At 43.8% G+C, this 27,988-nt stretch overlaps 1 long non-coding RNA gene across 1 annotated transcript; it reads left to right on the forward strand.

Moving 5' to 3' along the window:
* Window positions 1–367: 367 nt before the first annotated feature.
* LOC119400982 (uncharacterized) lies at window positions 368–3,743 on the forward strand. Its single transcript, XR_005185338.2, has 2 exons — window positions 368–635; window positions 3,617–3,743. It is a non-coding gene; the product is annotated as an uncharacterized LOC119400982 (long non-coding RNA).
* The last annotated feature ends 24,245 nt before the right edge of the window (window positions 3,744–27,988 follow it).

Consider the following 27,988-nt stretch of genomic DNA (forward strand, 5'->3'; position numbering starts at 1 on the left):
GTCATTTGCGCAATGAATGCCGGAAATTATATGGACCCCGCCTAATTGGAACATTCATTACCTTTGCTGCGCACTGAGTGCAGGATGATGAAAGAGCCATACGTCATGGTATGTAACTACGTCTATACTATCAGTGTTGTTAAAACTGGTAATTATCACGTAATTAGTTCGCGTTTTGATCGGCGCATAATTTTTTTTGTGTGTGTGTAACGCTGGAGAACATAAGGATTTTTAATTCATTATTTTCCAGCGGTGCATTTCATTAAAACTTATCAGCGCTTCACGGTTCTTTTCTTAAGGTTAGACGCTTGTCCTTCGCAGAAAATACGAAAGAATTATATCGAGAGATGTCAGTCCCCTAGCGCCGCACGAGGATATATATTCCTGCGTTGGAAATAACACTTTTGTTTTCGAACTATTCCGCCCGTGAACCATGGCAACTATTACAACTTTCGCCGTCTTTTTCACTTTGGCGACACTGATGCTTCCTTGGAATCATATTTGTGTTCTTGCGGGGAATCCTGCGCGGAGCCCTAAGGTTAGGGTAGTTAGAGAAGTGAGACCACACGTTGTACCTCGTCCCTTTTACTACACTACGCCTCCGGGAATGCCGCATACGAGAAGAAAACGCCGCCGTAAGTATTTTTTCACTTTTCTACCTCACCTCTATTATGAAAATGCGAAGACATGCCGAATACTGCACTCGCGTCTATTTAGAATTCGCAGAGGGCGAGTAATTCAGTACTTACCAGGAGAACTTTGAATTTACGTGCTGCGTATGTAACCTATGTACACTTTTTACTACATCACCCTCCATCGGTGGACGAAGAAAACACAGTGCCTACCAAAGTAAAAATTTATTTCCCCAAACTCTTTACTTCAATTCCTCCAATGATATCTTTCATTGGGCGTCACTATTCTCACTATCATCACAGTGACCGCCCTGTCTGAGTTTACTGCCTCAAAAATCGAATATCGCATAAATTGTTTAAAATCCGTGAAGTACGATCGGAGTTACATAAATAATTCGTGCGTTTTAAGCGCTTTCTTTCCCCTTCCGTCTCAGCGAGCGCGCTGGTAGCTATGCAGGAGAAATGGTAGGGGGGCAAGCAGCTACATCCGTAGATCAGCGCACGTAATAAACTTGAGCTAATTTTTTTTTGTCCTTCCAACGCGCGGTTCTCTTTCGGGTGATCACGTGCACATTTGTGCAATTACATATTGTGTGTAATTCTAACACGAGAGAGCGCGGTGCGTGCACGTCGCGACATCCTGCGGTAGCCGCGGTAGCTATGTAGCTCACGATGCTCAGACCAGTCAATGTCCATAAGCCAAATTGACGTCACAAGCCAAATTTAGCTTATGGTATCATTTCTCGATAGGAGAGCCAGTGAGTTCTAGCTCACTTTGAAACTTAATAGCAAATTTAATGCCACGAGCTGGGCTCCGACAGCAAATGCGCCATGTGGCTAAACAGGCATGCTCGCCCGTGATGTTTTACGCCGTATCCCGTACCTTCGGAGCTCATCAGCGGATGTCTGAAAGCTTCCTACGTGTGATGCTCTCATCGCAATAGGGGGCTGCGTCGCTCGAGCAGCACGTGCGAACTTTGATCACATAGCGAATGTCTCAAAGCTTCCTACGTGTGATGCTCTCATCGCAATAGGGGGCTGCGTCGCTCAAGCAGCACCTGCGAACTTTGATCACATAGGGCGCGATCGCGAGCGCTGACGCACGCGCTATCTCGACAGACATTAGTAGACCGTTCATATACGCGCTGTACTCTCATCGTTTACTTTTCGTTGAGATGTCACGCAGCACAAAAACAGCCTCGCTCCATAAAGCGGCTGTACTACCTTACACCAACGCATTGTAGAGTTACAGGAGATCGGATCGGAAGAGTTGACCGTCAGGGTTACTTCATATAATATTTCAATTTGTTGGTTCGCATTCACTGCTTAGCCATTGCAGCAAAACTGGTTTATTATAGCATGAAACTACTGTTAGCCGACAGCAGTCGATTCTGGTGGCGTTGTCGTCCACCGCTGCCGGCGTCTAGCGCAGCTATGGTTGTAGAATTAAAGAACACACAGTTCGAGCCGGAATCGAAGGCAGACATTCTACGTGGCAGTCAAGTACTCTTTCACAAAGCCATGGCAGTACTTAAAGCTCTTTCGTAAAAATATCCCATGCAGAATTCTTGTCAGGAGAGGAGGCACGTTAACGATGTAATACTGCGTGGCAGAAGCGTACAATTACACCAGGCGTTGCGCCATGCTAATTGCGTAACCATTTAGTGGTTTCAAGCTTGCCACCTATTACACAGGGCCAATCGTAACTCACCACCATCCCCCGCATCAAAAAATGCGCAGCCATACGTAGGTGCATGCATTGCCTTAGAGACGCGTAGTGGGTACTGCGCAACAAAGCTATGTTACGACGCATTATGACGTAGTGACTTGCATCGCCATTAAAAGAGAGTGTACGATGCGCTATAAGATGGCCGGTCACCCAGCTAACGCTATGACTGGGCTGCGTGTCCCGCACGTGCCTGGCGTTTTTTTTTAAAAAATAATTGTTAAGTAATTACTGAAGCTTGACATGGCAAAATCACATTATGATGTGAGAGACGCCGTACCGGAGCGCCTCGGAAAATTTGACCATGTGGGGTTCTTTAATATGCGCCTAAATATAACCGCATTGGTCCGCTATCATTTTGTCGCCATAGAAATGCGGCCGCCGCGACCGGTGTACACGTATTTTTCGTGATGCCGAATAAAAATATTAATTTAAAAGTTTGACTGGTACAAAAGTAACAAAGAAATGCAGATCATAAATGAAAGCACAAAACTATGGTCCCCAAGAAAAAATGAAATTACCAATATATTTCATTACAACTGATTCTTCAAGGCACGATAAAAGAAATTTACACCATTTCCCGCTAAAGGGGACCATGAGGCGATGCGAAGCCGGAGCACTTGCACGATCGCGTTCCGTTGGCGTTCGTTGGGCATGCTAGCGACCTCGCGTCGCGGAACGCGAAGAGGAACGCTACGCGCGTCTTGTGTTCCCTCTAGCCTGGCCGTTAATTCTCACAGGGCGAGTGGGGAACGTGGTCGACAGGCGCGTGAAAGGAGGGCAGCGTATGAGAGGAGAGAGAGGGGGAGGGGACGCGCATGCGCTGGCGCTCATCGCGGCGTTGCGCAGGAGAGAATTTCGGCATGTTTAGCCCGCGTTTCAGAGGAAGGATGGAGAGGGGAAGAGGGAGGGGAGAAGGGATAGTGGAGAGGGGGAAATCGGAGAGAGAAAGTGGAGAGAGGGACGGGGAGAGGGGGAGTGGAGAGGGAAGTTGAGAGGGGCGAGGGTGAGTGGAGAGGGGGAAATGGAGAGGGGAAATGGAAAGGGGGAGTGGAGACGGGAAGTGGAGAGGAGGTGAGTAGAGAGGGTATGCGCATGCGCAGTAAGGGTGGTCACGCCGCACACCACCACCACCACGACCACCGGTTTGAACTCCGCTACAAGATGCTTCGCATCTAAAAACAGATTTGGCGCAATATCTCCCCAACGCCCCTGATCTTTTCATCTTCGCCTTCCTGATTACGCTTGTTCTTTTCAGTTTCAAGCCCTGGAAAAATCATTCCCCCTAAGCGACGTTATTCCGTATAGGACAAGAAGAGTTATTGCCAAGACAGCAAAGACAACCAGAGTATATTCAAATAAAGTGCATTCTTTGGTCCATCTGGTATTAGTTGTTTTCTGTTATGTGAGAATTTGATGCACCCGCCCTCTTACGGGCAAGAGGGTCAGCAGTTCATGGAAGTGGAAAATGCAAGATATTCGCTACCTCTACCGTAAGTGCTCATTGGAACATCCCAGATGATGACAGCATAGGTATTCTACACATTCCTTCATTCATGTGCACACATGGGCTACCTAATCAGGGTGGCAGTTTTGGGAGGGTAAGATGCCTGTTGAAATGAATTGGCAGTCCCTTCATGAAATGCCTCTGGAAAAGCCAGTGGATTTCTTCAAGCAAGAGAATGACTGCCTGCAATGAGGATCACTTGTTTGGTTTTCTAGGCACAACAGTGATGAAGGAACTCTGTGCGGCATTTAAATATTCTAGGCGGTCAAAACGCCCAGACCTTCCATGATGTGACCGATTCCAGCCCGTTATAACGGGAATTCGTTATATCCAGCACAGCCAATGGACTACCAGCAAAATGATTGACCGGGACGTCTGCGTTGCAGCAGCAAACAGAGCCGTGGACTGAGGGCTCCAGTTTTCGTGAATAACCAATCGAAAATAACAAAAAGTTGTCTTCCAAGATGAAATAAGTTTTCAACCAAGATGAACGCATACCATCTTGCTCAAGCTTCCATTCTTATAAAGTTTTCAACTACTGCTACTCCTACGTCGAGGATGCCCAGGTAGGTCGAACTGTAGGCAGAGACCACATGCATCTTAGTCAAATTGAAAACTTAATCGCGGACTATTGGTGCTGTCTTGGAGGGAAATAACTTTATGCAGACTTAATGTTCTTTTTAAGAGTATTTATTGGCGCTTGCTCCTCGCATTCAGTAAACTTGGGTAGACTTTAGATTGAAAGAATATGTCTGTATTGGGTATGTGCCATGTTCATGGCCCATAATCATAAGAAAAAAGTATGCTATTTCAATGAACCCATTCAGTTAATATAAGCGCGCAGCGGATAGCAGAAGCCATGAAGAACGAAGCACATGTTTGAGACTTGCTTCGCCAGTCACATGCGATCTCAGGTGTTCAGAAGAAAATATTCTGCTCTGTCTATTAACTTAATTTCCATTAATTATCCTGACACTTAATTGCTAATTGGCCCTTATCTTCACTAACTTATGCTCATATATTATGTGTATGTCATATGTATCTAATACAACGCTTAACTTGAACAACTACCTTTTTGTTAGAGTTTAATTTTTATTCTCGCTTCATAATGTTGCAGCTAATGCCTAGCATCTGGTTGGCTGGGGGCTGATTTCAATGTGTTCCTTGAGAAACAATGTCGCTAGGTTCTACTGCCATATTATTGATAAATTGAACGTAAAGGATGTGCTTAACGTGCGAGGTACATCCATGTTATTCTGAACTGAACCAAAAAAAATTCAGTTTCCCCTAATTTTCCATAAGAGTTCCACAATTAAAGCGTAACATAATATGACAGTCGAGATAGTAGCGTTTAGTAACCCGATAAGTACCCAAGTAGTAGCATTTACTAACACGAACACCATAAGTAGTAAAAACAACATTTACTACCTGTAACAAGCAGCAACATTTAGCAACCCACCGCGATGTCCTGAGTAGTAATTAGTTTTACTATCTCTCACATATTTTTTACAGTAGTTACCCATTAGCGACAATTAATACAGTTCATATCATCAGGTAGTAAACGCTGCAGTTAAGTAAATGTCATGGCTACGTTTGGCCTCATCTAGCTCGAGTACTGGCTCCTTTTCAAATGATCCCAGCGGAAATCCCGACTTGAAATGCAAAGAGTTAGAACAGTTAAGCATTTACAGCTTTATTTGCTGATTTAAGAAACGTAAAATTGAGTAACGTTATTACTTCTTCAAAATGTCCCAGATGCTCTAGCAGGGGTATTGTGTGATGCAATAATAAAATATAGAGATTCATTAGTGCGAGCATCACAACGAAGGTCAAGAGATGGCGTGAATAAAGCAGTATTAGAGGGCATATACGAAAAAAATACGATGACAGTGCATAATCGTTCACGGGCAACAACTAATAAAACAGAATGAGGGAAATTCTAGAGGCATAAAACACCGCAAGAAGAACGAAGAAGCACAGGGAAAGAGCGTCACTCGCAACTGATTTATTCTCAGAAGAAACGCAGAAAATATATATGCCGCACCACACATGCGCACACCGCACTACATCACCTAGTGACTACACATCAAAAAACGCGAGGTCAATAGAAAGGCATATCTAATGAAGCAACGATGAGCAAAATTGGAACTCAGACATGCGCAAAACCACTGATGTGCCACTTACAGACAAGTCTCCTTTCTTCTTTATCCAAACGGCTGCCATTAATTCCCGGGCCAGAGCATCTGAGCTTTTGGCAAGAACAGAAATGCTTGAAAACCTCGCCTAACAAGAACAGGAATGGCAATGTGCAGGCAAACATGCTGCCGAATTTTTTCGAAGCGACATCTCATGTTCCCCAACTCTGAAGTTCAAACACCAACCAGTTTGATCGATGTAAACCCGACCACAACTGAGTGGGATTTCGTACACCACGCCGACCGAGTAATCCACATAGTTCCAAGCGTGTTTCTTCCCACAAGTGGGGGCCCTCGGTGGCTTAGAAATACGTGGACATAGGCCAGCCAACTTACGTGGCGCCGAACAAAGTACAGGCATATTCTACCTGTTTGCCACCTCCTTAAGGTTTTGCGCTACCTCAGGAACACAAGTTACCACCATAGGTCTTTTGACCATGGGCTGCCTGCTTTTCCTTGTGCCCTTCAACTTTTGAAGGAGGGTTCCCGCAACGGATACAACGACAGAGTTAAAATAGCCAGCTGAATGTAGCCGCCTAACCTGATTCATGTAACTACCCTGCATACTGTGATGACAGGATTTCACCAGCGCTCCCTCGAGACACATGGTCGCAATGGCCATTTTAAGAAGCTTTTAGAATGGGCCTCATGAAAAGGTAACAGCTCTTTGTGCAAACGTGGGCGATAGGCGCAGCACACGTGTCGCTCCGACAAAGTGATGCTCAAATCTAAAAATTGCAATCTATTGTCAATGGGAAGCTCATGCGTGAACGAAAGGCCGTTAGCATGTTATCTGAAAAGTGTTAGAATTTAATCCACTGAGAACTTCAACTAGCACTTTTCAAACAACATGCTAGCGGCCTTTCGTTCACTCATGAGCTTCCCATTGACAACAGATTGCAGATTTAGACTTGAGCATCACTTTCTCGGAGCGACACGTGTGCTGAGCCTATCGCCCACGTTCGCTCAAAGAGCTGTTACCTTTGATGCGGCCCATTTTAAACTTGTGGTTTTGCGCATGTCTGAGTTCCAATTGTGCTCCTTGTTGCTTGATTAGATATGCCTTTCTATTGACCTTGTGTTTTTTTATGTTTAGTGACTAGCTGATGCAGTGCCGTGTGCGCATGTGTGGTGCGGCGTATATATTTTCTGCGTTTCTTCTGAGAATAAATGAGTTGCGACTGACGCTCTTTCCCTGCGCTTCTTCGTTCTTCTTGCGGTGTTTTACGCGTCTGGAATTTCCCTCACTATGATAAACCAACTAGCCCAGCAACAATTACTTCTAATAAAACAGACGCAGACACGCGCACCTTTAACAGAATGGAAATATATGCCAATATACTTCCTAACCTACTGACACTTCTGCAATCTATTAGCACTATTGGCGATAATTCTCATACGAACCGCTAGAAACAAGATGGAATGTTAATTAAAACATTAATTCTCTGACATTTTGGGGAAGATAATGAAAGAGGCATGCGTCATGTCTTGCAGAGACTTCGTCTATATTAAGAGCGTTGCCGAAGCGGCCAATTCGTAGGTAATTAGTTCAAATATTGCACAGTCGCACGATTTTTCCTTTGCCAGGTTCTGAAACATCAGAATGTTTTTCTTGTACATGTTTCCTGTGGTATAATTTCCTGTAAATAAGGAATGCTTTAGACATCTTCTCCTAAGGTTGAACACTTGTTCATTGCAAAACAAAAATCGAACGAAATATCAAGCGATAACGCTTGCCTATTCCCATAGAAGAATATAAAATATCGCTCTAGAAATCTAGCTTCCATCTTCTAACCTTTCTGTTTGTGAAGCATGGCAACAATTAGAACTTTCGCCATCTTATTAAGCTTGACGACGCTCATCCTTCCTTGGAATCCAATTTGTGTTCTTGGCGGGAATCCGGCGCATGGTCCCAAGATTAGGGTGTTTAGAGATCCGAGACCAAACTATGTACCTCGCCCCCTGTACTACCCTGTGCCACGGAGAACAACCCCAGAAGAAAACGCCCATGTACGTACTTTTTTTCACTTTCCTACTTCCCATCTATTATGAGAAGCGACACTTTTGCATAATAAGTGCACTGGTGTGTGCTTAATGACCGCACAATGTGGAAAGTCGAGTACGGGGCAGGAAAATTTGAGTATACATCCAGCGTATTTCACTAGTGTAGGCTTCTTACTAAATGACTGCCGATATGTATCTTTCATATTTATTTCAGCACAATTATGCCCATACAGGCATTACAACCTCAACAAAGTGTAACCTCAAGAAAGTTTTGCTTTCGTCGGTATACAGCAAGACGGTGTAGCTTGCGTAATTTTTTCTGTGTAAGTTTTTAGACTGATTAGTTCCCATTCCGGGGCAGATGTCTGAGTCCGGGACTATCATATTTGTTGATGCAAACTGTAGCACCGTTGCTGGAAATTTCTTGTTTCTCTTGGTATTAGTGTTTCTCCTGGAGCACTAAAGACATTCCGCGCGTTAAAAACGCATGTCAAGATTTATTATTTTGGGGAGTCACGGATATTTATTACTGTTAAGAAGACATACATAGACCCTTCACCCGCTCTCTAGGCTAGCTGTTCTATTCAGATCTTGTCTTTCTGGTCTTCCCGCTCCCCTAAGCGCGCCTTTGCGCTGTTGGCGTTCTGTGTTCCGTATACTCGATCACGCTTGGAGGTTGCATGGCAAGCTGCAATATTGTCTCTGAAGGACGAAATTAACTGTCGCACGTCTGTCGGTCTCGGCCATGCAGTGACTTGGTTCTATGAGGTCCAAACATGCCTCTGGCGACTGGCATTGGCTGTGTCGCGGAGGTAGCGACGGAGTTATTTTTATGTGATGGTGGTCATACTTCGCGATATTTATTATTTATACAACGGTGGCCAGTATCCGATTACTATTACACAGTATATATGCAAACATTTTCTGTCAAGCACAGTACAAATATTCATTTGAATACCTCACTGTCAAAAAATGAACTGAGAAATACACATTGTTCAGAAAACCTAAAACACGCTCACAATCACCTCGGCGGTAGTGGTCTTTCCCTTTCTGCTTTACTGATTTAACTTTTCTTTCTTTGCAGTCCCAGGAGGTGGTCCTGGCCATTTCTTTAGGAGAACTTACATCTGATGGTGGAGGACGGTTATTACCAAGACCGCCAACAGTCTCTCGAGATAAATATGTTCCTTGCTTCATCTTGCATTGAGTTCTTTATTTTATGTGGGAATTTGCTGTGCAGTCATCTTACGGACAAGATGGCCAGCAGTGCAGGGATGTAAGAAATGCAGCAGATTCGCCAACTGTGCCTTGAGTACTCACTGGAACATTACTAGCAATCACAGTACGGACATTTCGCATGTCTCTGTACGCATAGATCAATTATTTATGGTGCCATCTCGCACAGAGTCTTTTTAAATGAAATTTACAAGATCACCTATTGATGCGCCGCTGTAAGCCTCCTTCGTCACTTTCTTCTCAGAGGAGGACGGCTTGCTGTGCGGATTCTTTGCGTAGTTAACGAAGAGCAGAAGAAATACGGGGTACTCTGCAGAAGCTGAAAATTCAAGGTGGTCCAGACAGCCATGTTCCGAAACAATTACCCAACCCCTTGAAGTGCGAAACCACTATTTCCAACAAAGACTTCGGCTACTAGCGTAGTCTGATTCACTTGGTCATCGGTTTAGAGCAGCAAATGGGGCCCTTGACTGAGGGTTCCCCGTTTAGGAATAACCAACCGAAAATAAAGATTTCAATCACTATACAAGTGCGTGGAGAATGCCGAGGTAAGCCGGACTTTCACCAGTAGCCAAGACATTATTATTCAGAATAAAAAAAAACATTTACAGTTTCATCGCAATGGCCAAGCAATGAATGCGATAGCAACAAATTGGAATGGAATTTTGTGGGCTCCAGTGAACCTTTTCGTAAACTGCAGCACCGCGCTAGCCCCTGGCAGGTGCGCAAGGCCCTGTGGCGATGACCAGCACGCAGGAAGTAAGAACCATTGATAAACGCATGACGGTGTCTGGAGACGGCGTGTGAAGTGACATGCATGAAGACAACCCTCAACGTGCGGCTGAAGCAGGCGACGCTGTTCTGCGCTCTTTTTTCTCGTGATGCACTGCGCCGACATGGTCGCCTGCGAATCTTTGAGGAAAGGTACATTATGCGCTTATTCGGAGACAGTTGAGATTTGGGCAATATTGTTCAACTATTCGAAATAATTTACTGGCTACACGATTGGTCAGTGAAGCTGTTCAAAACCATGGTAAACAGCATCTTAGAATAAGTCCAACGCATTGGCAGTGTATCTCGCAGTCCCTCTTGCAATAGTGTTAATAACTCTCGTTTGTTGACAGTTAGGACGGCCCGTTCACTAGGAACATGCGCTCGATAAATAAAGTTGAGAGACGAAAAGCAAGGGCCACCATCGTCTATATCAAGGACCCAACAGTAGCAGAACAAGTATCAGTGGCCTTTGCTCTCCGTGCAATCGGTGAACACATATTTACAGCAATTGTAGAAGAACCATACCCAATTGTACTAAGGGATATGTAACACACATAGCAACCAGGTTACTAGACAAGGTCAAGAGTGAGAGGAGCAAAATCCGCTGGTTTCCTGCACATATAGCGCGCAGGACGGAACTCAGAGAAACCTCAATGAAATGGCGAACGAAGCAGCACGAGGACTTTCTAGCCGTGCTCTTCCAGACCGAGAAACACTTCACCCTGGGAACAGAGGAATCGATTATCAATCTATCACGAAATTATTCCGCATTATTTATTATCTAAGCAGAAGGGACTACCCAACGCCACAAAGCAAGCTTGCAGAGTGCAAGCAGTCACATCACGGTTGCAACAGACAAGGACATACCCAAGTCCACATTTCATTAACAGGATACATCAAGAAGGCAAAATTTAAACCATATGTAACAATTGTAACGACATCATTACTCTGGACCACATGCGTTGGCAGTGCACTGCGGTCTTCAGAAACTGACAGGAAACAAGAATGGTCACTGCAATTGCTGCACAGTGAATCACTTCCCGACCAACTACGGGCTGTCCAAAGGCCCACGATGTGGCTGAAGGGATCGGCCCGTAAGTCCAAATGTGGGAGCGTCAAACCAGGGTTGACCTTCAGGACTGAATAACCTTCTTCATACCATACCATACAATTCCATACCATTAGCGGTGTTAGCGCTACGCGCTCAACTTCTTCCCTGAGAATTACTTAGTATCACCTTGCCTTATTGATGCGTTCGGCTTGTTAGGCAAGAAATGCTGAGTATTTCCTGGCTTTGTAATGTAAACTAGTATTGAACTCACGCTACACATTTCACCATGCAAGAACACTGCTACTTTTGTTCCTTCTTTTGTGCGTTTTACTTCTTCCTCGAGTTCGTCTCATACTTTGTTTTGACGGATGACAAAGACGGCCAAACCACTAACATCGTTGATCGACGAGCTGCGGTCTATCTATGAAAAGTAATTGAAAATCGTATGTGTGTACACTGAGTTTTAATTTATTGGTTTTTCCCAGTTGGAAAAGGCAACACAACTTTGCATGAGGTTTAAAAGGATATGGGTTTGAGCGTGTTGGTAAGGCTTCATGGGTTTGAAACAGCGCGTAAACTACGAGGCGCCTGGTCCTGTCTGTTTCTTCCTGTGTCCTCGTAGTTTACGCGCTGTTTCGAACCCATGAATTCTCATGAGGATAATAGAAATTTCTCTTGTTAGAAGATTTCTCTGAAGCAACTTCGGATTCCAAATGTGCAACAGACATTTTGTGTAGTTACAACAGAAGTGAAGACTTTAGTTTGTGTGTGTTGTTAGAAGAGTCAGCTGAAGTACTACGACAAACATTTATAGTGTCGATGAAAAATGTGTATGTCCCTTAAATAACATGAAACGCCTCCTGCAGAACTACAGAAACCTGTTCCCATAACAGGCATAATAGAGCCTCGCGACAGGCGACAGGGTAGTAGCAGCATGTCATCTACCACAATACGGCAAGACGTAAGAATATTCTGTCATCGTATTCTGTCGTATTTTTCAACCGGTTCAGCGTGTCTACTTCCAGTCTCGTTTTACTACAGAACATCAAGCACTGTTAGAGGTGCTTTAGAGATAAGCCACGTGAATGCACGTGCGAAATTATTACATAATAAAACGGACTGGGGGGCTAGTGGGCACTGCATATCAAATGTCTAAGCGCAGGGAAACACGAGGTCACAGTGCTACTAACACCTCTCAGTTTTGCAGCGTTAGCTACACTTGCCTAGCCGGAGCCGATTTCGTGTGGATCCTGATGAGCCGTGCAGCGCATGCGCGAGGATCAGTGATGTCACACAGCTGGCTCACCGCTCTCCGCGCTCTCCGCCACCGCGCTTTCTCCACCACCGGCGCTCGCGACTCGCCGCTGCTGGTCTGCGCGTTCGGGCGGAGTGGCGTCGTAGCCGCGGCAGACATACTGGCGCCAACGCGCGCACAGCTATTCGCCTTCGCTGTGCAGTCGCCGTCTGACACTGCGCTGGAGCCGATTGATAGCGCCTCTGACTGGCGTTTGCAGGTGGGTAACGCCATGGAGAAAGAGAGCGCAAATGCTGTTCAACGGCGCGGAAGAGCGGAGAAGCTTATCTCATCGGTTTCCGAAGTAGCTGCCTGGTAACTAACGGCTCAGCGTACGAAGAATGAACAGAAGAAGGCTAATAATCCTAGACAACCTGGAAAGCTAAAAATAATCAGCTGAGCCATTGCTAACGCTACGTATATCCTGGCATAGTCGAGCTGAGCCACTGCAAAATTTTTTTTCGTAATGTGTCTTCATGCTTCTTTTTCGTCCTCGTGTTTCCTTGGGCTAAAATTTAAGAAATTAGCATACATTTATCATTACCTAGAGAACAGAATACGATATCACTCATTAATAACGGGTGTATCGATAAGTTAAATTATTTTCCCGGGAGTTCTGACAGAACTACACATTTCAAAACACTAGTTTGAAACCTACAAATGCTGGCGCGATACCTCGACGCAATAAGTAAACAAAGTGCATCCAGTATAATGAGGGAATTCATTGTTTTTATTGTACGTTTAGGACACGACTGTCAGAAACCTACACGTCATATGATGTAAGAACGGCGTACCAGAAGTATTGCTTGTTAGAAATTAAACTAGCGAAATTACTGTATAGCGGCGTGCCTTTTCTTTTTCCAATGCTGTAGTACATTAGACTTCTTGTAGATTCTTTTTCTCCGTGCTGCGACGCCTAGCAACTTATAACAGTTCCATGCCACTTCTCTGAAGGTTAAAGGCTTGTGCCACACAAAAGAAACGAAAATAGATGAATCGATAGCCCTGAATTTTCTGTTGTACAGTAATATCAATGCGTGCAGCTGAAATTAACCTTGTATTCTAAATCTATTCTGCTTGTAAACCATGGCAACCATAGTAACTTTCATCATCTTATGATCTTTTACTAGACTTATTCTTCCTTTGATTAGCATATGTGTCCTTGCAGGCAATGCTGCTAGATGAGTGTTGTTGGGAATGATCCTCCAACAACATTCCTCTCCCTCTACCCCCTCATTACCTGGCAACGCCAGTGATGCAGATCACCAAAAAAGTCTACTTATTTCGGGTCCCACACACGACTATTATTTTAGGACAAGACAGCCATTTGAACTTAGGCAAACAAGGTTGGAGTATGATTTAGCACGGACTTTTTTGTTCTTTTTGAACATTGGAAAAAAACACATGGCGTGATTGCGCTACTGAAGCGGCCAGCTCCAAACCCATGAAATTTCTTTTGAATAAAGTTGTATCCTCCTCCTACCTAAAACATACGGCTGCGGGCGGCTGAAGTATTTTGCACGATAATCTGGTGGTCGGAACTCCTAAGCTGTTAGTTTTTTGCAGAGATATTGTTCTGTCATTCGGAATAAAAAGACTAATTTGAAGATGGTGCTGTCGAAAAAAAGTGAGCAATAGTTATTGAGCAAAATATGCTAGAAATATACTTCAGTAGGATGCAGATTTGGGCTAATTGTTCTTGCATTTTAACAAAGTGCATTCAGCGCCAAAGAGGACGGACACAAATAGGCGACAAAAAAAAGTATAGGTGCCTGTTCTCGACTGCCTCATCTTTGCGTCCGCCTTTTTTAGCGCTAATTTTAGTTTGTGTAAATGCAAGAAATATGGTCGCCGAGAAAAAGCGAATGAAACTATTCTATGAAAGTATTCTAAAATGAAACTATTCTGAAATATATATAAGAAGAGGTGGATGTCAATGTGACATGCCGGATGATGGTCTAATAATTGAGTTAGATTATCTATCCCACAAGAAACACTCATCACATCCGCTACAAATGTTCACGTGCAAAGCGCCAAGTAGTGTGAGTCTCTCTTGTCTCGTCTGTGTGCGCTGTTCCCTGCTATGAGCTCACGTCCAAGGAAGCAAAGGCTCCCTTGAACGCATTTCGAAGTCCAGAACCAGCGGTACCGTTGTGGAAGGGGATTGAATTTTGTGAATCCCATAAAACATGACGAAGAGCTGATCTGGGTGAGTGCTATTTCTTATTGAGGCATTAATAATGAAAGAAACGTAAAAGCAGCGTCACCTGCATAGAATAAATGTACGGTCACCTCAGGAAAATATTAGCACGAGCGACCATTTGCCGGAACAGTTGCTTGCGCTAATCTATTTCTGCAGGGACTTTACGTATAGACGAGAATAATAATAACAGCCCAAAACAGGGCAGCCAAGACCATGTAATTCATAGGCAATTATCGCTCGTCAGACCCCCATGTATATCATGAAGGGCTCGAAGTGCCTGTGCACGACTGAGAGAGGGTGAATTGTGGCACATAGTTCGAATTGTGTATGCTGCAGTAATAACTTGTAATTAGGAAGAACACATTTACAGCGAGCGCATTATTTTTACTAGAAACAGCTGTACGAAGATTGATACAGTCTTACTTTTATGTCGCACGATTTCTCGGTAGCCTCGTTATAACATAATTATACATTGTCCCTGTGCAAGAAAAGCGAGTTCTTCCCCTTCGACTAATTTAGAACGTATCTCTGCACGATGAGTCCACGACATTATCAATAAACTTATTACCTCACAGCTAAGTTAATTTGCTTTGGATATTATTAGTCATATGCAGAACCATGCTTTCCGCTGGTTTTGTATCAGTTTCGCTCCCCTAGACGCGAACGACGCCCATTTTTATGCTCTCAAATTGTACAGCATCGAAAATGCCCTCGCCAGCGCTTTTGACCTTCTTTTTAATAAGTACATATGCAAGGAATAGTTAGTTCCAATATGTGGTGTCGCCTGCTCCTCTTCACTTGCATAATGGTTGCCATCGCAAGGTACAGAATAAACGAAACTATACAAACGCACATAGTGGAACTTCTCACGCACTTAGCCCCAGCTCTTAAATACAAAAAGTGTCCGCTCACCGCACAAAGCTTACAAAGACAAATATTCCCACAAATGAAATATTCACAGATAGCAAAAGATCGTTAAGGTGTTGCCACAGCCGATCATTCACTTGCGAACTGTCTCTTCAGTGCATCACGCTAACCGCAACAGTTATATTTCCACAAAAGAATTCTGCACATACGGAAAATACAAGAGAACATGTAGCCTAGAACCAGGTTGATAATGAAGCTAACAAAATTTTTATCAGATATAACACCTTAGTGATATTTTAGATTCCTGCAAAAGGTCAGTAGTGCGCGCGCCGACATATTTTGAAAATTTCCTGTTGGCCATAGGCCGAGAATTTTTGCTACTGATGGGGCCGTTTAAAAGAAACAATTTAGTTTCGTGTAAAGGTTTCTTACAAGAATTCGTGATAATATTTTACGGTTTACAATAAGCTGCTCTATCTCAGAGTATCAATTTTTGCGTATTCGAGTGGCTGCCCTAAAACTTTGCAAGAAATGGGCTGTAGCAATCATGAAAAATAATGCGGGACCCTCTTCCTTCCATTCTGTGTAAGAAATTCAACTTTTCCTCGGATATTTTCATAGGTTCGCGTTCGTTCATTGGTTATTTGCAACCTCAAACTTCTTTATTAATAGGAACAATATAGTGCCGGCTTCTGAAATTTGTGAGAATGACAGCAAAATTTTGCTTACCAATATCTGGATTAATGATGACAACTCTGTGTCGATTTTGAGCCTTAAGAATTCGTTTTTTAACAGGAAGCTGTTAAAGCTTTTGGTTCCGTCCGGTAGTGCGATCAGAAATGAACCGGACCGCGCTCGCTTCCTCTTCTTCATCTTCTGCTTCGCTCCACAAAACACGTGCGCCAATTTGTTGGCCGTCGAATGCAATAACTACAATGGGCGAGTATGTTATGTGACAAAAACTGCGTGACATTACGTAACTAGTCACGTGACTAAAATATCGAAACATAGCGCAAATACTCGGGCGAATCAAAATCACGTAAATCACGCAACATTAGTCACGTGACTAAAGTCACGTAGCATCATGTAACATCTAGTCACGTGACTAAAATCATGTAACACCACGTAACAGTTAGCCACGTGACTAAAACCGCTTAACCTCACGGACCACTTAGTCACATGACATGTTCCCGCCATAAACCATGTAACAACCAGTCAACTAAGATCACCTAACAGCCAGTCGCGTGACATGATACCGCAAAAACACGTAACCGCTAATTGTGAGTAAAATCACGTAACAACTAATCACATGACTGATATCGCAACGTCACGTAACCATGGTCACGTCACACGTTCCTGCCATAAACCACGTAACAGCTAGTCACCCCACATGTTCCTGCGAAAACCACGTAACAGCTAGTCACGCGACTACAATCACGTAACATTACGTAAACACTAGTCACGCGACTGAAAATCACGTAAGATCGCGTAGCAGCTGGCCACATAGCTAAAATCACGTAGCAACTGCTCATGTGACATGTCCGCGCCAGAAACATGTGACCATGTGTAGTGGGGAAGCGACCGAAACCTGAGAAGGATTGCCACTCATAACCGTACTCAGTACCACGAACAAAAGCTTAGCATCTCTAGCAAAAGCTTGGCATCACCAGCAAAAACTTAGAAATCGCTAGGTCGCTAGCTCCGTTGTTGGTTCCAGCCTTGCGCCACTAGTGCAAGCGGTGCATTTCTTTAGTTCGCGTAGCTTGCGAAAGATTGTATTACGCTTGTGGAGTTATACTTCATTCAGTGAGCACGAGCTCAGTTCAATTGGCCCCAATTATAAGAATTAGTGGAGTAATGCATTTAGATCATCATCATCAGCCTGTCTACGCCAACTGCAGGGCAAAGGCCTCTCCCATGTTCCGCCAATCAACCCGGTCCTGTGCTTTCTGCTGCCACGTAATACCTGCAAAGTTCTTAATCTCATCTACCCACCTAATTTTCTGTCTCCCCCTCACGCGTTTGCCATCTCTTGGAATCCAGTCAGTTACCCTAAATGACCACCGGTTATCCTGCCGACGTGCTACGTGCCCGGCCCATATCCATTTCTTCTTCTTGATTTCAACTATGATGTCCTTAACCCCCGTTTGTTCCCTGACCCACTGTGCTCTCTTCCTGTCTCTTAAGGTTACACCTATCATTTTCCTTTCCATCGCTCGCTGCGTCGTCCTCAATCTAAGTTGAACCCTTTTTGTAAGTCTCCAGGTTTCTGCTCCGTAGGTAAGTACCGGTAAGATGCAGCTATTATATGCCTTCCTCTTGAGGGATAGTGGTAGATTACCATTCATGATTTGATAATGTTTGCCGAATGAGCCCCAACCCATCCTTATTCTTCTAGTTATTTCACTTGCATTTCATGCATTATTTCATGCATTTAGATATTACATGGTAAATAAAGTATTTTTCCACCGCAGAAAAACAACGACTTGAAACATTTATTAAAGATACACAACTTTCTGTGATAATGTAAGTAGGGTTATGTGTAAGAAATGAAGCTTTTTTAATTCATATATTCATACAAGCCTCACAGGTTGCAGCAAACAGTATTGCGTGAGTTGCTTTCGCTATGGAAGCGTGCGTAATTTGAGCCATTATAATGACGACGAAGACGACGAAGACATAGAGTGAATGTGAGCATGGTCATCTTTTATATGCATACAACACAATGACGGTGCATAATAGCTAATGAGGCAAAGGCGGCATGCAATTATTAGAACAGGTCCAGACACACGCATTTGCCCTGATGTAATAACAGTTATGTGAACTAATGAAGACTTTGCAAGGATTCGCATACGGCTGCTAGAAGTAAAATAAACTCTTCTTAATTACAACATTCCTTATCTTTCAGTAAGCTTTAAAAAAGCAAATAAAAGACTCACACGTACGTCATACCATGTAACGACTTCGCCCTTAATAGCAGTATCGTTCAAACAGTTATTTATTGAATTTTATTAGATGAAATATTGTTACCCTTGTTTCTTTAACAGACAAGGGACGTTAGAATTTTTGCTTGCACATTTTTTTCCTCTGTAGCGTAATTCCTCTCCATCAGCTTTCTAGACCTCTCCTCTTAAGGTTAAACGCTTGCGTCTTGCACAATAAGCGAAAGAAATAACAAGGGGTGAAACTTCTCCATTGTACAAAAGTATAAAATCCCGCTATTGAAATGAAGCTTCTACTTTGCGATACTTCTGGGCGCAAAACCATGACAACCATTACAGCTTTTGTCATCTACATAACTTTGATGACATTTATGCTTTCTTGGAATCCCATTTATGTTCTTGCGGGTAATACTGCGGTTAGTCGCAAGCATAAGACACTCAGAGACCCTGGAGCAATCAATATTCCCCCGCGCGCTTCTACGCAACGCCGCCAGGAAGACATCCTAGCATAAAACGCAAGGGTACGTATATTTCACAGCAAATCCGTATAAGCCGATCGCAAAAACTGTGGTGTGTACACGTTTACAAAAACTATCATCATCATCATCACCAGCACGCGCTCTTTTAATTCTCTTTACAGTGAAGCGGTTTAACACATATGTCCAGCGTCCTACTTCACTATTTCATTAGCTAACATCGCTATTTCTTTAGCTGATGACTAGCGCCACCTACAGCACATCAAGCAGGCCTCATTCTCAACGTGTGCGGGTCTAGACAATGCTTGCTTTTCATGCTGCCACGTGCCAACCGCTTTCTCCGGGAAAAAAAGCGTGCTTTGTATGAAAGACGTCATGGAGAGGAAGAAGTGTAATGTGCACATGAAATTGTGTGCACATGAAATGTTTCAAGGCTTACCACACCCACACATAGCGCACCTAATGCCCAGTGTCCTATGTGCATAGGACGGCTTGAAAAACAGTGTTGCGTTTACCTGGAAGTAAATAAAGAACTTGTGCTTTCTTTTCAGGGTAGAAAACTGCCAATTGACAACGCGAGGGCTAATTTGTCAGCTCGGAGCACGTGAACAGAGAATATTTCAATTGCGTTCTGCATGCGGAACTTATTTACACTATTAGTGTAGCAATATAGTGTCGCTATGTTAGCGCCAGCTAGGGTAAGTTTTTGTGGTAGAGGTCACGTGAGGTCCGGACAGGGCTTTTAGGGGCGACTGTCAGTGCGCACGCTTTGACCAACCTGCTCAAAAAACGCTTCCGCGTTAAAAATAGCATCGGTTTCCGCCAAATCCCTTTGCGGTGGGTATGTGGTTTGCTTAGATCTTAGATTGGGCATGTTGGTATAGCATAAGTGTAGATGGATAGCGCAACAATTCGAAGGAACACAGGAAATATTCACACAACAAAAAGCTCTGTGTGAATCTTTGCTACGTGTCCCTTCGAACTGTTGCACGATCCATCTACAGTCACGCGATTTGTTTATTCCAGTATTCACGTATCAATTAGCCCAGCAAAAGTATTCCTTAAAAACCTGGTTTTCACCCCTTCGTCTTTCTCATTTCACTTTTTTTTCCAGACTCAGGTTTTGGCAATGGCCCTTTCTCTAAGCGACCTCGCATGTAATGGGACTAAACAGTTATTTCCAAGACGGCAAGCAGTATCTGGAGATAAACATGCAATCGATCCCTCATCATCAGTTCATTGTTATGTTATGCTGGAAATTGCTGTACTCGCCCTCTAGCGGCAAAGACGGCTACCACTACGTGGAAATAAAGATTGGTTCGCTAAATGTGTTGTCAGTGCTCAGTGGAACATTACTTTCAATCACACTATGGACATTTCATACATTCGTACATCCACGCGTCACAATGTAGGCCAACGAATTATGGTGCCCGCTCACTGAGGTTCTTTTTAAGTGAACAGGTTGAATCAATTAATGAAGCCTCCCTCGAATAGACACTGGATACTTCGTCCTCGTTACAGAATGACACTGTGTGGATCGAATCGTTGATTTTACGATACGGGACAGTACATGGTCAGTCTCTTCAGGTGCTGAAAATTTTAGGTCGTTCAAACCGTCACGCTCCCAAACACGTTCGCAACCCCAGCCCCCCGCAGCAGTACGTATCGTTATTTCAAGCTCAGCCTTGGATAAGAAGTCTAATTGATCGGCCCATCCAGATTGTAGCAGCAAATGTCTTTCTGGACTGATGGCTCTAGTATATGAAAATGATGTAAAAAAAATAACAAATGAAGTTTGAACCAACAAGACTACGCCGAAATTTACGTTTTTACGTGAACCCTATCCCAACTAAAACTTCCACGCGGACACTTTCCCGATATGACGGACTCGAATGCGAGTCCCTCATATGCAATAGAGATTGAAACGAACACGTATTAGAGAGAGAGAAAAGGCCAACGAGGGAAAGGCAGGGAGGTTGACCAGAAGAGAAACATCCGGTTGCTGCCCTGCACTAGGGGGAAGGGCAGAAAGATGAAAAAATAAAGCGGAGAGAAAAGCAGTCTGGGAAAAACAGAAAGAAGGGGAAAGATGAAGAGCAAGAGTATAGTACAGTTTGTCCAATAGGCCACTGCCACGCCAACATTCAGCAAGGCCTTAATATATTTTCGGTCTCGTTTAGGTTTGTGCACTAATAAAGGTGAAGTATTTTTGGGCGAACCGAACGCATTTGACAGTTCCTCTCCATCTCTCTGTTTATCTAGCCACCTGGGTCTGAGCGCTCGTATGGTCGTCTCCCTAACTACGGATATAACTAAACTGACAAAAGCGCCGCAAACGTTTCGTTACATTTATCAAACTCGCCAGCGCAAATTATAATACCTGGCAATTGGCAAAAGGCAAATACAAGGCCGAAAGGCCACTGCCCCACAGCTTGTATTTTCATAATGAAGTGCTAACGTGGTCACAACAGGAATCTCCATCATGCATTTAATGATCTTTCATATCTTTCATGATCTTTCAACTCATCAATGAACACATTTTTTTCGGTTTCGCAGCATGAAGATACCATATATTAAACCACAAACCATCTACTTTTCCTCTGGAATCAGTATGAAAATGTGTCAAAGAAAAATGTATCAAAAGGCACAGCATATCCACGGGTGAATGATGAAGGCTTGGGCGAGGCTCCTAAAGCAATCATGGTTACACCGTGAAATCTTCAGTGGTTTCGCCCAGCAGTAATCAAAGCGATAGCCCACTACATCATCAAAGACGTGCGAAACACTATATATATATATATATATATATATATATATATATATATATATATATATATATATATATATATATATATATATATGCCATCTAGTGGCGATTCACACAAGCGCACTATTGCACACACTTCTATTGGACCAACGCCATCTAGGAAATGAGACTAGAAATGTTGATGACGACACAGATTGTGTACAGCGAAATCTAGAATATCATCACTCAACTGCAGTTTGTATGTACTTCTATGAGACAGCGCCGTTTATTATACTGTTCGGGAGATACTGCCGGTTACGCCTGACGCCGGACAAGGTTAGACTAAGAGGAGCTTCGCCCCTGAAAAGAGCGCAGCTTGCACTGAAGGCGCAATTCTGAGGGGACAGCAGAGCTGATTGGGTACCTAGATAGTACTGGCTCTTACAATTTTGCTAAGGACTGCAGATTTTCGCTTTTTTTGCTTCCTGTATTCCTGTTTGTCTTCTCTCTGTTTCTGTGTACGTCTTTGCTGTCTCGAATCAGTTCTATCTCTTTCTTTCTGTCTTTCTCTCTCTCTCTCTCTATGTCTTCTCTGTCTCGGTGTTTCTATCTCTCTTTCTTTATCTTCCATTTGTTTCTCTCTCTCTTTGTATTTCCCGCTTTCTCTTTCTTTACATTTCTTTCTCTCATGTCTCACTGTTTATCTGTTTCTTTGGTCCTCTCTCTTTTCCTTTCTGTATTTCAATCTCTCTATTCTCTCTCCCTTTCTTTCTGTGCTAGGCTTCACTCTCTCCCCTCTTCCTTTCCCTCACACTAACCCTCACGTATTTTCTCTCACCCCCAGTTCTCTTTCCCAACCATTTGCTACTATGCAAGACTATACTAGGCTTTGCTAGCGTCCCTGAATAGCCGAATGGTTGCGACACTCGTCTTCGGATCGTGGGTACGCGGGATGGAATCTCGCCTCGCGAATAAATAAACTTCTCTCTTTCTCCATATTTGTTTCTCTTGCTCTCTCTATCTGTACTCGTTGTCTCGCCCATGAAAGTATTCTATCTCGCACCGGAGAAATCGGCGCACGTGTTCTGGAGCGAAGAAGATGAAGAGGACAAAGAGAGCGTGGCCCGTTCATAATGATAATTTTCTGGCCACGACAGACAGATTACGGTGGCTTAAACAGCTGCGCTCTTAAAATAGGAAGGACATGTCACGACAATAACTTATTTGAGTCCTGAGCAACTGAGATGTAGGGGAGCCGAAGCCCCCTACCGAAGCGTGTGATCTGTGCTTCTATCAGGGTCAGGCGCAGCACTTCTGGCCTCATTTCGCCGTCTACCAAATTGTTCAGTGGCTTCCAAATCTTATATGTGCGACAAAAGATCGATCTCGCGTCCATCACTTGCATGAAGATTGCCGTCGTTAAATTTCACTTCTGAAACTTTTTTTCTCTTTTTCTCTTGCACAAGGGCAGTAAATTTTGCTAAAAGTCATCGTCTGTGTTATGTGTCCCTTTGGTTCAACTTACGTTAAGTATGGCAATACGCATACCTAATAAACACTAATTAGTAAGAATGCATGCATTGTTAATGTTAAATTTGCATCTGCATGACGTAAACGTTGTCAAAATCAACGCTTTCGTCGTTAGTGATACGCATATTCAGTTAGTGCACGTGCTCTGTTAGGCAAACACAAGGCATAAAATTTCCTAGTGGTTATACGATCATTACGCCGCAGACCAATTTCTTCACTAGTGAGGCTATTATAGTGTAATGTTTAAATGCGTATTCTCATTAATAGGGATGCAGTACTAGTATCAACAATACGGTTACTAACGAATACGTTTAGCTCACAGAATGAACTTATTCTTTGAGGCAACTATATTAAATGGCACTTCTTAGCATAATGCTCAATCTATTACTCACGCCGGATTGTATGGCGTTAGTGGCTTTTTTACGTTAGTGGCGTTTACGGTGGCAGCTTTAGTTTTGGATAACATACGCCTATAATCTTGCAACTAGTTGGCACAGTGATCTTGTCAGCAGAGTATAAAATAATGACATGATACACAGAGAAAGATTCTTGGTGTAAGTGAACGATGAGAGCTGGCACAAAGTATACCATTCCTGCGCATAAATATTAATTTTTTTAGGCAACAATCAGATATGCATGACTACCGTTCACAGCATTAAGATAACCACCCCCGTGCAATGGGAGGCCGTAGTGCTCACCATCGCCTCCCGCTGCCTCAGGTTCATAAGTTCGCACTTTAAAAAGAAGGTAATTAGATAGCTTGAACATACTCAGGATACTATGATATATGCGTAAGCACGCCGACGTTGCAACATAGTTAATGAGACCCAGGTGGCCTACAGCAAAATGCAACAGATGCAGCCACACGGGTGTCTCAAATATTAGCGATTTTCATCTATGTCTCCTACTGTTATGATCTTCGTATGATCTATTCACAGGTATAGAAATGATATGCATAAAAGCCACAAGAATAAAATGCACTCAAGTTAGTTAAGACGGTCACAGCACTTATCTACACCCACCGGCACAAGCTTGCGGCATGAGAAATTTTTGAGCAAGCTGTATCACCGCTTTGTCTAGGAACACGGCCTCTAATTAAATGTTGCAGCCTGTAGTAGCTCTTACGACCTATGCAATTCCGCGAAAGATTAGAAACGCTTTGCAATAACAGAAGAAAATCGCATTTTGATTGGATCCCACTTCTCGTAAGCTTTTGTTGCTGGGGGCACATTTATCGCGAGATAATTCAGGGAGACATAAGTCATACCATGACAACAACGTCACTAACAGTATCGTTGATCAAATGGTTAATTAACATACTTATGAATTACATATATTGTATAACCGTTGATTTTTTTTTTTCAAGGCAGTGGGACACCAGTTTCTTAGCTTGTGCTTTTTCCCCCTTGTGTTATTCCTTGAAACTTATTTTTTCCTATTGTTAAACATTCGTGCATAAAAATGAAAGACAAGAATTATCAAGGGATGGCGCATCTCTAATGTCTTATAAAATATAAGATTTTGCTCCAGAAATAAACTTCCATCTTCATACCACACTGGTCGTGAATCATGACAACGATCATATCTTTTGTCGTTCTATTATTTTCACGACACTTACCCATCATTGGAATAGAATCCGTGTTCTTGCCGGGAATCCTGCAGTAGTCGGAAGGTTAGAATAATTCGAAAAACAAGTGCATTAGTTGTCAATCTTCTCAGATAGCAGTATAAGCGACCGAGAACTACGGATATAATACGACGGGGTACGTACTTTACCACTCTCATGCCTCACGTGTATCGTGCGAGCCAACACTTTTACCGAATACGAAGTTATGTATATTTAAGATCCGCACGAGGGTCGCAAACTCAGCAAGTGGCAGAAAACGTTGTATATACATGCTACATACTGCATTTGCGTACGCTTTTGACTACATAACCAAAGAAATCAAAACAAGAGCACAAGTACGTCGGAAATTGGAAGCTTCAATAATTCTTGAACACAGGGTGTAGCTGCAACCAAAGATTTGAAGTGGTGTTGTCTTCTTCAAGGCTGCGACCTACATCCTTGAAGCCTTGAAGAAGACAAGTCTGCTCGTCGAAGCATTGGCTCCAGACACGCCCTGTTCAAGAATTTTTCGTAACCAATTTCTAGTTTTCGTCATTAATTGAAAGAAATCATACCCATCCACACACCATTCTAATTCTGCATAGTACTTTCAATCAGGCAAAATAGAGCGCCACGCTGGAGCTTATGTTTTCTCCATATGTTTTTAAATTGATTTCATGTTATGATTCTCGCCAATTCCTGCCACGGTGTGCACAGGTGGCAGGCAGGTGCTAAAGAAGTTGTAGATGCGAATTTTACAGCAAAAGCTCTTATGAAATCACACCAGGCGATTTGGTGGTGTATTTGTCCGCCGCCGCCGGTGTCCGTACCCGCTATTACTCAGAATGCAAAATATATATACAGGATAGAGCGGGATTCGAACAAGGCTCTCTGCATGACAGTCGAGTGTTCTATCATAGAATCACGCTGCTGCTTGAAAATCTTTCGTAAAATGGCCTGATATACTTGTCACGTCGTGTTGGGAACCGCGTTAACCTTTTAATGCCTGAATTATGAAAGCACCGAAGACAAAAATTTGTTTTTCATTTTTCAGCTTTAAATAGCAACCTTAACCTTAATCGGCAGTTGTATTATCCAAAATGCAACTTTAATGCATGATTTTAGGTATGTCGCGAATTCGCGACAACCGGCACTTAAGCCAATATTAGCTCAATATATGGATATCTTCAGTGCAACGCAAGTATGGCATCCCAGCATCAATGAAGCTGACCTCTTCAGGGCGCCGTGACTTGGCGTCGTGATTGTTGTTAAATGCAAGTTTGACTTTATTGCCTCCTGCCAATCACGTGACATCGTGCCGGCCACCGTGTGGATTCTAGACTCCGCGGCCCAGTATAGCCGACTTCTTGGGAGTCGACAGAATGGCATGAAGGTGAAGGCACCAAGATATAGATCTAACTCGCCACGAGACCGAGCAAGTCCTTTGTTTGGGTTTTGATTGCGTAGCAAACAGATTGCTCTGCTGAACGATGTGATCCATGAAGGTGTCATAAAAAGATTGCTTGAAATATTCAATAAGAGCTCGGACAGTGTCACATTGTGGAAGAGCGGTTTTACAGTGTGGCATTTCCCGCTGTTCTTGACAGTCTTTTTTTTTCACCACGCTGTATGTTTTAGAGAGGCACTAGCTTGGTTGGTCTACCTTCGTCTTCACCCTCACTGCTCGATGAAGACACTCGTGCTTGTGCATGAGGATCGACATCGACATCGTCGTCTTCGTTGTCACTGAGACAGCTGTCATTACTTTTATCTTCAGGTGGAGGAAAGCGCGTGTGAAGCCTCTTTGCCCAAAATGAGCGGCAGTTCATCATGAACTTGTCACACCGGCAGTCATCATTCGCTGACTCAAATGCCGGATGTCGCGAATTCGCAACATACCACAGAAGCGAGGATCGCGCAGGAAATAACATACTTCAAACAACGTGATATGTCGTGTGCAACCTCTTGTATGCGCGCACACCGAAAAAATTTTATATACTACGGAATGTACGTCCCTTGGGCAGAAATCTACGAAGAAGTTAGAGCTGTTGCACGTGCTTCGCGCCCTTCGGCCACTGACACACAACACTGGGTTCCAGCTTGCAATACCTTACGTGCGATGCCGCTATATGTCTCGTGCTTAAAGCTACGTTCGCCTCAAATACGTGACAGCCGCCGTTGAAGGTAGCAACGCGTTTCGTGTGTTACTCGGTCAGCGTCTTTCGGTATGTCGCGAATTCGCGACACAGGCAGGAAAGGGTTAACAGATATAGCGTGGCAGTAGAGTAAAATGACAACCAGGCGTCACGCATTGCTAATTGCATAACGACTGGGCGCTTTAAAGATTCCCACCAAATACAAAGGGCTCAGCCAAAATTCCTCATCATCTACACAACGCAAGCAACAAAGTGCACGTAATGCTTTACAGGTCTGTAACGGGCACCTCGCTTACCTGCATGAGATAATGAAATTTCCTCTGTCTCCCAAAATTATGATTTATGGCGTAGTGGGCACCTTGCAACTCTGTAGTAGTTGATCCAGGAGTGTTTACAACGAGCTCTCGAAATGCCGCTGCTCCTGTTTTCGCTCTGAATGGGCTGCTTGTTGTGCGTAGGTCATGCGTTTTTTTGTAGCGTTAACTACACTGGCCTAGCCTAGCCCGTTTCGCGTAGATCCTCAAGGGCCGTGCTGCGCATGCGCGAAAATCAGTGATGTCACCCACCGGAGCCTGCAGCTCCCGCGCACTCCACCGCCGCCACGCGCGACTCGCCGCCGCCGGTCTGCGCTTTCCGGAGGAGTGACGTCGTAGCCTTGGCAGACGTACTGGCGCCGGTGCGCGCGCAGCTATTCATCTTGCTGTGCAGTCGCCGTCTGACACTGCGCTGGAGCCGCTTGATAGCGCCTCTATAACTAGCGTTTGCCAGTGTGGTATAGCCATGGAGAAGGAGAGCGCAAATGCTGCTCAACGGCGCAGAAGAGCGGAGAAGCTTAACTCATCGGATCCCGAAGTAGTTGCCTCGCAAAATAAATACATGTGCCACATAATACGTATACCGTGTGTGGCATTGGAGCAGCAGTAAGCATGATAATCAAGCTAATTCTAGAGAATCAGGATAGCTAAGTATAATTAACTCAACCTTTGCTAACGCTACGTTATCCTGGCATAGCCCAGCTAAGCCGCTGCAACATCTTTTTTTTT

This window comes from Rhipicephalus sanguineus, chromosome 7, assembly GCF_013339695.2.
Source record: "Rhipicephalus sanguineus isolate Rsan-2018 chromosome 7, BIME_Rsan_1.4, whole genome shotgun sequence".
Taxonomy (NCBI): Eukaryota; Metazoa; Arthropoda; class Arachnida; order Ixodida; family Ixodidae; genus Rhipicephalus; species Rhipicephalus sanguineus.